We start from the raw sequence: 12,270 nt of genomic DNA on the forward strand, positions 1-12,270 counted from the left end.
ATAAACTTAACTTAAATTTAGTAAATGGATCATTTCTCATTGATTCACTCAAACAAAAATTTCTTTCCATTATCCAATTCCCATTGAATGAATTTGGTGGGAGTAAAGGCTCACAAGAACCAAAATTAACAACTGTAATAAAACTGGGGAGTTACTCGAACCTATGTGGGGAGTAGAGTACAACTTTATGATTACAACTTGCAGAGTGTAAAAAACTTTGTCTAAATTTAGTTTTTCGAACATTCATCATTCTATTACTCAATCACGAATCCCAATCCATCAATTAACAATGCTTTCACTGAACTATCTGTTTTTTCTAACCGCACAACAGGCTAAAAAACATGTCACGTACAACTGGGGAGTTATGAATATGTATGTGGGGAGTTAAAGCAAAAATTTTTTAAACAACTTGCAGAACTCAATAAAGTTAACTTAAATTTAGTAAATGGATAATTCCTCATTGATTCTCTCACAAAAATATTCCTTTCCATTATCCAATCCCCATTCAATGAATTTGGTGGGACTGTAGCCTCACAAGAGCCAAAATTAACATGTGTAACAAAAGCGGGGAGTTCCTCGAACCTATGTGGGGAGTAGAGTACAACTTTATGAACTGCTTTTAGACTGTAAAAAACTTTGTCTAAATTTACTTTTTCGAACATTCATCATTGTATTACTCAATCACGAAGTCCAATCCATCAATTAACAATGCATTCACTGAACTGTTTGCTTTTTCTAACTGCACAACAGGCTAAAAAACATGTCATGCACAACTAGGGAGTTCTGAATACGTATGTGGGGAGTTAAAGCAAAGTTTATTTAAAAAAGCTGCAGAAGAAGTCAATAAACTTAACTTAAATTTAGTAAATGGATCATTCCTTATTGATTCACTCAAACAAAACTTCATTTCCATTATCCAATCCCCGTTGAATGAATTTGGTGGGAGTATAGCCTCACAAGAGCCAAAATTAACAACTGTAATAAAACTGTGGAGTTACTCGAACCTTTGTGGGGAGTAGAGTACAACTTTATGATTACTGCTTGTAGAGTGTAAAAAACTTTGTCTAAATTTACTTTTTCGTACATTCGTCATTCTATTACTCAATCACGAAGTTCAATCCATCAATTAACAATGCATTCACTGAACTGTCTGCTTTTTCTAACTGTACAACAGGCTAAAAAACATGTCACGCACAACTGGAGAGTTATGAATACGTATGTGGGGAGTTAAAGCAAAGTTTTTTTAAACAGCCTGTAGAACTGAATAAACTTAACTTAAATTTAGTACTTGCAGATTATAAAAATCTTTGTGATTACTACTTGCACATTATAAAAATCTTTGTTTAAATTTCCTTTTTCGATCAATGATCAGTCATTCACTCATTGACAAAGGCATTTCCCTCATCAAACCTGCATTGATTGAAGTGGTTGCTTTGTTCATTGGTCACTTGGAAATAAATCAAAACATACATTATCTGGGGAGTAAACCACTTATATGTGGGGACCAGTGACAGGAATTCCTATTTGCAGTTGAATCTTGTATAAACATATGAACATGTTGTTGTCATCACACATTCAATTGACATACACACATTTCACACTGTACAATTGTAACAACCTGAACCATGTAAATGGACTCATGAGGGTGCTTGTGGTCATCCCACAATATAAACTACATCTTACCATATATAAATTGTCACTTACACAATGCATTCAACTACACAATATGCATTCAATTACACACATTGTCTACACTACATCTCAATGTTTATAAAAAACTGTACACATATAAATCAACAAACTACGACTTTGTTTTTTAGAAATTTTCAACCAAATATGAACAACAACTGAATGGGCTCCTAAACAAATATAAAAAAAAGGTCAGAGTATTTTTAGACCATCCATTCCTTTTGAATCCACAATATTGTTCTCGGAACTGCATTACAATATCACCATAGAACTTCAACAACAGCTAGCTTTTTAAAAGCGCGTCGTAGTATTGGAGGACTTCATGCCTGTGGATATTGTCAACATCTAGAATTCAATGCCAAATGTATTGCTATCTCATCTGTTGAAGTTGTTCCTGCCAAACAAATAACAAATATGTTAATGCAAATACATCAAACTTAAACAGAAAATCAAAAAACATATTTCATCAACTTACTAGAACTTACATTGGTGTAATTAGTCATGGTATTGCCATCAAATTTCTTATGACCATTCCACAACTCCATCATTTGAAGAACAATAATGCCACAATCATATCTAAACACGACCACAATAAAATAAAGGGTTAATTATGTTTTTCGTCCCTCAAGTATTATGCGATTTTGTTTTTAGTCCCCCAATTAACGTTTGCTCCAATTTGGTCCCTCATGTTTTGAAACGATTGGAAATAGTCCTCTTTTTTGGACGCCGTTAGTTTTATTTGACACCTGGCAAACGGACTGCCACGTATGGATCCCGTTTTAAGCTGTGTAAGTGGAGTGTGTTTCTGCACGTGCTAATTAAAGAGAAGCTTTAATTAAATAAGACGAAAATGTTATTTCTTCAGTGGAAGAGTTATTTTGTCTGAATTAAGTGGGTTGTGTTATTTAATTAAGTTCTCCGAATTAAATGAGAATGTCGCATCTTGAGTGAGAGAGTTATTTTGAGTAGGAGAGTACAACTTTGCGACACCCACAAACTTTGGATGACATTTCTGAAGATGACGCACAACTTTGCGACATTTTCGAACCTGTATTCCGCGGCGTACATGGAAACCCTTTGCTACCACTCTTCATCAGTCAAGAACGCAATAACTATGCCAAACTTTGCCTGCCCAGTGACGATATGCAACAATTGGTCACTATCTCGAAGCCCCAATTCCCAAATTTCAATTTTAGGGTTTCTAAATTTCCCAACCCCTCTTTTATTTGGATGTCATTCTCTGTAATTAGCACGTGCAGAAACACACTCCACTTACACAGCTTAAAACGGGATCCATACGTGGCAGTCCGTTTGCCAGGTGTCAAATAAAACTAACGGCGTCCAAAAAGGAGGACTATTTCCAATCGTTTCAAAACATGAGGGACCAAATTGGAGCAAACGTTAGTTGGGGGACTAAAAACAAAATCACATAATACTTGAGGGACGAAAAACATAATTAACCCTAAAATAAATAAACACCAACACAAACCAAAGGACATTTCTTACATAACACGGAATACAGGACATTGTTGAACCACAACACATTGAAAACCTCCCTCTACTGAAACCCTAGAAATTAAATAACAATCAAGTAACTGACTACAATTTTAAAATCCAGACAACACACCGGGACACAGATATGGAAATAGAAAATATGTGCTTTCTTCAAAATTTTCAAGAACCCACACCTCTATAACACACAATAGGGAACAAAAATAATGGCTTGTTAAAATGCACTAAAAATTCACGAAAACACCACCAAATAAGTTTTCCCCACTTCCATAAAAAATGAACATGTACAAAACCAAGTTTTTCGCACAATAACTCAAAACTTGACAAAAATGAAATTAACTTCATCATCATCCAACACCGTACGAAAATGTCAAATGAGAGCAAAAGAAACTTACAATGCAACGATAAGGAGGACGAAATCCTTGCCACCGACGACGGAAGGTGGCCGCAAAGTCCGCAAACCCACTACCAACTCCAAATGCCATGGTGTGGATGATAGGGAAGTCTATGGGAATATTGTAAGTGTCCTCCACTGTGGACGACAAAATGCTTGCCGGCGAGACAGTCTCTGAAGCACAAACCTCCGGTGACCACCACTTGCTTCCTCTCTCTCTTTCAAATGCTCTGTTTCTCACTCTCTTTCCCGCACCCTCGCTTTCCCCTTTCTCTCTCTAGTTAAGTTTTTATTTTCAGTTTCCATATATGCCGCACGTGTAACATAAACCTTTTTGTAGTAAAATTTTAAAAACTGCAGTGCCACGTCAGATTTGTCAAAACCTTGTTAAATTTTTTTGTTGAAATATCATTTTCGAACCAAAAAATAACTAAGATGAATAATGGAAAATGAAATCTTCAAAAAAATATAACATTTATAGGAAAACATTTTGTTCAAATATTCTTTTTATTTTTTAATTCTTCTATTATTTAATTCATTCATTAAAATTTTATTTTTAAAAATAATTTTAGTTAAAGGAAAATATTTATTTTAATTTTTGTTTTCTGTACTTAAATTCAATGTATCGATAGATAAAACACTAATAATTAAAATCTTAATTCAAACGTTAGCCGAATTTAAATTTATAAGAGCATAAAAAACACTAATGCACCACACTATACATTGATTGCGTTCTTCTGTGGCAGAGTTCTGGAGCGCTCTCTTGTGGTAGAGTTCTGGAGCGATATCCTGTGGCAGAGTTTTGGAGCATCACAACAACGTGATTGAATGTCTCACTATCAAAAATACCACTTTTTTATTAGCAATTATAGCGGTTAAGAAAACTGTTAAGAATATTTTTGTTATGTTATATTTTTTAAAAATTTAAAATAAAAAATTTAAGAATAATTAAAATGATAAATTAAAAATAAATCAAAAAATCATTATCTTATTATTGGTCTCCGTCGTCATCATTAGCCCGGACCACAAAAAGAGAAGAATGGGGAATAAAACACTTTGGTTTATTTTTCACTTGCCTCGCTGTAGTTGTATGTTCCATACACAAACTTGGGATTTATATCTTTTAACAAATGATTCATTATTGTTTAAGAATTTATTGAAAACTAAAAAAATAGCAAACTAAATTTGTAATTTTTTTCAATAAACATTATCTAATAATAAATAGTGGTTTACAAAATTTGTTAAAAGTGTGAATTTTGAAGTAGATTATGAAAACATAGTTGAGAGGAGCAGTTGTTTTTGAACTTTTAAATGTTGGAAAGAAAATTGTGATATCATACACTAACCTTTCACAAGATTACACTATGGATGAAGATATTATGGAAGGAATGCAACAGTGAAGTTTTGACTCTTTTGTTTTTCAAACCAGTGTATTGTTGTAGAATTTTATAGCTTTTCTATTTTTTTTACTGTTTATTATTTTTATTTTTAGGACTGCACAAAAATAACTTAAGTGTATTATACTTAAGTTAATTGAACTGTTTTAAATCAAAAGTAACTGAATTGTTAATAGTAAAATTAAACTGTATTATTCTTTAGTTAAAGTTTGAAAAACTGTATTGCAAAGACTTAATTGTTCACACTCGGTGCACCGAATTGTATTTGATTTTTTCCTTTCTCTTAAATCCCATTTAGTCCATAATGGCATATTTTTGATTCAATCACCACCGAGATTCAACCACCACCGAGACAGATCGAAGTTTCTTGTCTCTGCCACCTCGCTGCCGTCGAAGGATGTGCCACCGTCGAAGGTTGTGCCGCTGTCGAAGGTTGTGTCGCCCTTCCTCTTTGCCATCGTCGTTCATTGTCTTCTTGAACAAAATCAATGCAATTCGATTCAAAAACAGGGCAATTCAGTTTAAGATTAGTGCAATTCGAATACAAAACAGTGTAGTTAAATTCAAAAGTAGCGCAGTTCAGTTAAAAAATAATGAAGTTCAGTTAAAAAATAGTACAGTTCAGTTCAAACGTAGTACAATTCATAAAACAATTCAGTTTATAATAGTTCAGTTCATTTTAGAGTACAATGCAGTACAATTTAGTGTAGTTCAGTTTATTAGAAAAAAAAAATAGTGTAGTTTAGTTCGTCTGGATTGTTTTTCAGTTAAGTGCAGTTCAGACGAACTATTTTATAGTTCAGTGCAATTGTTGATAATGCAGCGCAGTTCGGTATATTTTACCAAACTCTAGTTATTTTGTTTCCATGTTTAGATGTTCACAAGCACTTATTACGCTGGCAAAAATGTATGTTTAGATGTTTAATTTCTACCCTAAATTACTCTAATTCTCTTTATGATTTTGAATAAGTCTGAATTGCGTTGTGTTACTTTTCAAGGAAAATGAATGTCAATTTAAAGACACAAAAATAACGGTTCATTATTGTAGGATTTGCTAATAAGAAAGAGATCTTCAAAATGAAGATAGCATTAATAAAAATGCTATATTGTAGGATTTAATTATAGAAAACTATTTATTTTCAATTTTTTCTTTACTAATATTGAATTTATTTATAGAAAACTATATATATAACTTATTATGTAACGTCCCATTTAATTATTAATCGGAATTAAAGGAAACGTCACGCGATAATAGTACTGCAGAGTAGTCTTGGGGTCCCTAACACAACCCCTACAAAACTAGGCACACCACGATGCCAACAAAAGCAGGATAGTGAATACGAATACAACGTAGAATGTCGCGTAGAAATACGGAAAGAAATACATGGGCCATGGCCCTAAATAAACACAAGGAAGACTCCAGCCCAGATGGCTAAGCAGCGGAATCACCATTCGCTTGTTGACCCTGAGAACCTCGCCCAACTGCTCCCATCAACCAAGTTGATGATCATCGCAAGGAAAAACGGCCACATACAACACAAACATACAACAAAACGGGTAAGCTAGAGCCATTCAACATATTCCACGTGCAATCCAATATATATACATTTTCATCATATCATATCCACATAGCAACTAAACATGTTATGACTCTTCATTCAATACACTACGACTCGACTCGACTCATCCGGATACGTATAACTCGGTCGGATTCAGCGGATGCTTGCACTTGTGTGGATACCCCTGCTCGAACCTGAGCTGCTCGATCCCTGAGCTTTGTAATACAAGTGTTATGATGAATCAAAATCTCTCCCACCACAAGGTTAGCCCTTAATGAGTTTCAGGCCTCCTGCTACTCCCACCATAAGAGTCAGTCCGCTCTAAGTGAGACTAACTGGCTCCTCGGAGCGTCAGGATGCAACCTTACCTTGAATCCTTACCTAGTTATACAGATGGGGCACCACCATGAACACCCACTAGCAGGGGCCATGGAATTACGTCCCGACCACTGAAGCGCGCCCCCGGAGGTCTCACCTAGAGACCCCAAGGAATTACACGCTGACACGGACCAACATTTATAAAATAGCAATAAGAGAATAATAAATTATATCTTTTTCAATTCCATATCAACCCTTGAAGTTTGAAATCCTCATCTCAATTACATCTCAAATCCATACCTCTGATCATCACCACCCCAATGGGTCTAGGGCCTCGTTTCATATTTATACCATGATCCTTTAGTTTCAAACCGCATACTCATTTCACATGCTAAGTCCCCACCACACTCATCATTCATCATTCATGAATCATGTCACGCATACATAGCAACCCATTAGGCATATATTAATACATCAGTACATGCATATGATCATAGTAGTCATACCCAAACAATTCCAAGCACAAGAGAACAAAAACACAACCAACACCACGCTATCTCGCCCAAACCCCTCGCTCAGGCTGAAGGGTCTCGCTCAGGCGAGACAGGCTCGCTCAGGCGAGCCCCCCTTCGCCTAGGCGAGGGGTCGAAAAAAAACAAGGCATGAGCAACGCGGGATCTCGCTTAAGCGAGATCCCTCTCGCTTGGGCGAGTTGCCTGCTCGCTCAAAAATTGAGCGAGCCGCCCGGACTACTTTTCGCGCAAAAAACTTAGGCGAGCTCCCTGTTTCATCTCGTCTAGGCGAGATGGACTCGCTTGGGCGAGATTAACAGGTCTCGCCACTGTTCTTCGCTGTACCGCCATGTTTTCCGGCCAAACAACACATGCAAGCTGTTTTCACACATCACAACAACAGATCCAACCATGAAATCAACAACCAACGCAAAAACAGTTCTAAAAAGACTCGAAACTAGAACCCTAGCTTCCCGTACCTGGAAAAGAGAGCTAACGAAACTTCGACGCGGGACCTTGGAGCACAGTAGCTCGAGCGATGGACCTAAGAAGTGGCGGAATAGCGGTGGACATGATTATTTTCGGATTTAAACGGTGAAAAACGAATGTAAAGCTTTTGGAGGTAAGTACAATGGGTTTAGAGTTACTTACGTGGAGTGCGTGACAGACGAACGGAACCCTAGCAGAGGGGTGGCGGTTGCAGCTCAAGGTAAGGGCACAGTGTCCTTCTCTAAAGTGTAGGGTACCCTAGGTTTAGGGCAGACCTAAGGCTTATATACACTGGGCCAACCCTTAGGCCCACTTAGGGGCAGCCCACTAACCTTTAGGGCTGGAAAAAAAAAGAAAAGGGTCTTACATTCTCCCCAACAAGAAAATTTTCGACCTCGAAAATAAAGACTCACCAGGTAAACAAGTGTGGATGTGATTTTCTCATGTCCTCCTCTAACTCCCAAGTCGAGTCACCTGTCCTCCGATCCCAGATGACTTTGACAAGACTGACGGTCTTTCCTCGACGTTCCTCAACCTTGCTATCCTCAAGAGCTATGGGTGGTACTTCCACTGTGAGGTCTTCCCTGATCTGTATATCCTCAGCTTCTAACACATGAGCCGGATCGAATACATACTTCCTCAGTTGTGACACATGAAACACTGGATGAAGGTTCGCCAACTGCGGGGGTAAAGCTATCTCATAAGCCACTGGTCCAATCCTCCTCGTGATCTGATACGGGCCAAGGAACTTGGGTGAAAGCTTCCTTGAGCAGAGAGCCCTTCCCACGCCCGTGGTTCGGGTCACCCTTAAGAACACATGATCTCCTGCTGCAAACTCCAACGACCTCCTCCTACGGTCTGCATAGGCCTTCTGCCTACTCTGCGAAGCCAACATCCTATCTCTCACCATCCTCACCTTCTCGGTGGTCTGGGCTAACAACTCGGGTCCGACCAACACTGCCTCCCCATCCTGATACCAACAGAGAGGAGTCCTACACCTCCTGCCATAAAGAGCCTCGTATGGCGCCATGCCAATGCTCGCATGAAAGCTGTTGTTGTAGGTGAACTCTATCAAAGGCAATACCTCGTCCCAAGCACCCAGATGGTCCAATATGCAAGTCCTCAACAAATCCTCTAATGACTGGATCGTCCTCTCAGACTGACCATCGGTCTGAGGGTGATAAGCTGAACTCATGGTGAGTTTGCTACCCATAGCACTCTGTAGCGTCTGCCAAAACCGGGACGTGAATCGCGGGTCTCTATCGGAAACTATGCTCGAGGGCACTCCATGAAGTCTTACTATCTCCTTAATGTACAGCTGGGCTAGCTTGGCCATAGACATCCTCAAGTTCATCGCCAAAAAGTGAGCGCTCTTGGTCAACCGATCCACTATCACCCAGATAGTGTCATGTCCTCTAAAAGTCCGTGGAAGGTGAGTCACGAAGTCCATGGAGATGCTGTCCCATTTCCACATTGGTACCTCTAACGACTGTAGAACGCCACCGGGTCTCTGATGCTCCACCTTCGCCTTCTGACACGTCAGACAGGCGGATACAAACTGAGCCACATCCTTCTTCATCCCCTGCCACCAGAAAGTTTCCTTGAGGTCCTGGTACATCTTAGTCATGCCAGGATGCAAGCTAAGAAGGCTCTTGTGTCCTTCTTTAAGGATCAACTTTCTCAACTCAGCGTCATCAGGTATGCATACTCTGCCTCGAAACCTCAGTATGCCATCATCACTCACGGTAAAGTCTCTGGCTTCCTCTGATCCAAGTTGTTCCCTAACTCTGTTCAGACTAGCATCCAACAACTGCCTCTCTCTGATCGAGCCCAAGAAGTCACTAGATATAGTAAGGGTACTACACCTAATGGACTCGGACTCCAACTCCACATGTATCCTCATGTCTCTGAACTCCTCTAGTAGCTCTGCCTCTTTTATCATGAGATGTGCTGTGTGTACCGTCTTCCTACTCAAAGCATCTGCCACCACATTCGCCTTCCCTGGGTGATATAAGGGTTCAAAGTCGTAGTCCTTCAGGAACTCCATCCACCTCCTTTGCCTCATATTCAGCTCCTTCTGATCAAACAGGTACTTTAAACTTTTGTGGTCGCTGAACACCCGAAACTGAGCACCATACAGATAGTGTCTCCAGATCTTCAAGGCAAAAACTATCGCTGCCAACTCAAGATCATGAGTGGGGTAATTACGCTCATGCACCTTCAGCTGTCGTGAAGCATACGCCACTGCCTTCTTTTCTTGCATCAAAACACATCCAAGTCCAAGGCGGGAGGCGTCACAGTAGACCTCAAACGGCTTTCCGACATCCGGAATCACAAGTATCGGCGCACTGGTCAGTCTCTTCTTCAGTTCCTGGAAACTCTCCTCACACTTATCCGTCCAGATGAAGGGTTGGTCCTTCCGGGTAAGCAAAGTCAGAGGTGCCACAATCTTGGAGAATCCCTCTATGAACCTCCTGTAGTATCATGCTAACCCCACAAAGCTCCTGATCTCTGTGGATGATTTAGGGCTTTCCCATCTTACCACTGCCTCGACCTTCGTTGGATCCACTGCAATCCCCTGTGCTGATATCACATGCCCCAAAAACTGAACTTCGTCCAACCAGAACTCACACTTGGATAACTTGGCATACAACTGCTTCTCCCTCAAAACGCCAAGCACCAACCTCAGGTGGTCTGCATGTTCCTCCTGCGTCCTGGAGTAGATAAGGATGTCGTCTATGAAGACCACGACAAATTTATCTAAGAAGGGTCGGAAGATCCTGTTCATGTAATCCATGAACACTGCCGGAGCGTTGGTCACACCAAACGGCATAACCACATACTCATAGTGGCCATACCTCGACCTGAAGGCTGTCTTCTGTACATCATCAGCCTTTACTAAAATCTGATGATAACCCGATCGCAGATCTATCTTCGAGAACACCGATGACCCATGCAACTGATCCATCAAGTCATCAATCCTCGGGAGCGGGTACTTGTTCTTGATAGTCATCTTATTCAGTTGCCTGTAATCCACACACAAGCGTGAACTCCCGTCCTTCTTCTTCACCAACAACACTGGTGCTCCCCAAGGTGAAGCGCTGGGTCGGATGAACTGTTTCTCCATCAGGTCTTCTATCTGTTTCTTAAGCTCTACCAACTCTGCCGGAGCCATGCGATATGGGGCCATCGAGACCGGGCCTGTTCCTGGGACTAGATCGATAGAGAACTCCACCTCTCTACTGGGAGGCAACCCTGGTATCTCCTCCGGAAATACATCCACAAAGTCCTGGACGACTGGTATCACCGACGTCGTCTCTCCCCTCTCCACCTCCATATGTGTGATGATCATGTAGCACTGCGCGCCGTCCTGTAGTTCCCTCTTAACACCCTGGGAAGACACTAACTCAGGTTCCTCCGAGTCGGGAAACAACAACTTCTTCTCCCGACAATCTATCAAGATGCGATTGGCAGAGAGCCAATCCATCCCTAAGATTACCTCCAACTCCTGTACAGGTAGGCAGATTAAGTTCACCTTGTACCTGCGTCCCTCTACCTCCACTGGAAGCCTAGAACACAAGGACGACGTCCTGACCAAACCCGACGCCGGAGTAGACACTGCAAGCTCACACTGCAGCTCGCGCATCGGCAGACCCAACCGTTCCACACATGCAAAAGACACAAAAGAGTGTGTCGCTCCAGAATCATATAGCACACAACAAGAAGAACCAGCTATCAAGCAACTACCCATAACCAAGTTACCTGAGCCTGATGCCTCAGCTCCTGACATGGCGTACACTCTGCCCGTCGCCTGAGGCCTGTTGCCTCTGTCTCTCCCCTGATGCTGATGGGGTGTCTGAACTGGAGGGCGTGTCGCTGCCCTGGCAAGGTTGGGACAATCTCTCCCAAAGTGGCCTTCCTTGCCACAGTTGTTGCACCGACGGTAACCCTCCCTACGTGGACACGCATACCTCGGGTGGGGTCCTCCACATGAGTAACACCGAACTCGACCCTGCTGCGGAGGAAAGCTCCTAGGCTCCTGAGGCTGATGGTGTGGTCTATCATATGGCCTCCTCCTCTCCTCATGTCTGGGCCTGGACCCAGCTGGTCCACCTATCCTCTACGACGGCTGTGGCTGCTGTGGGCGCTGACCTTCCACCTCGCGCTTCATCTTCTCCATCACTCTGGCCTTCTCTACCAGAGCAGCAAAGTCCTTGATGGACAAGGGTGCCACCATCAAGCGGATATCTCCCCTGAGGCCATTCTCAAACTTACGGCATCTCCACTCCTCATCAAGCGGTAGGGTATAAAAACGACTGAGGTGTTTGAACCTCTCAGCATACTCTGTGACAGTCTTCCCTCCCTGGGTCAACTAGAGGAATTCCACCTCCTTGGCGTAT

The sequence above is a fragment of the Vigna unguiculata genome, chromosome 6 (genome assembly GCF_004118075.2).
Source record: "Vigna unguiculata cultivar IT97K-499-35 chromosome 6, ASM411807v1, whole genome shotgun sequence".
Classification (NCBI taxonomy): domain Eukaryota; kingdom Viridiplantae; phylum Streptophyta; class Magnoliopsida; order Fabales; family Fabaceae; genus Vigna; species Vigna unguiculata.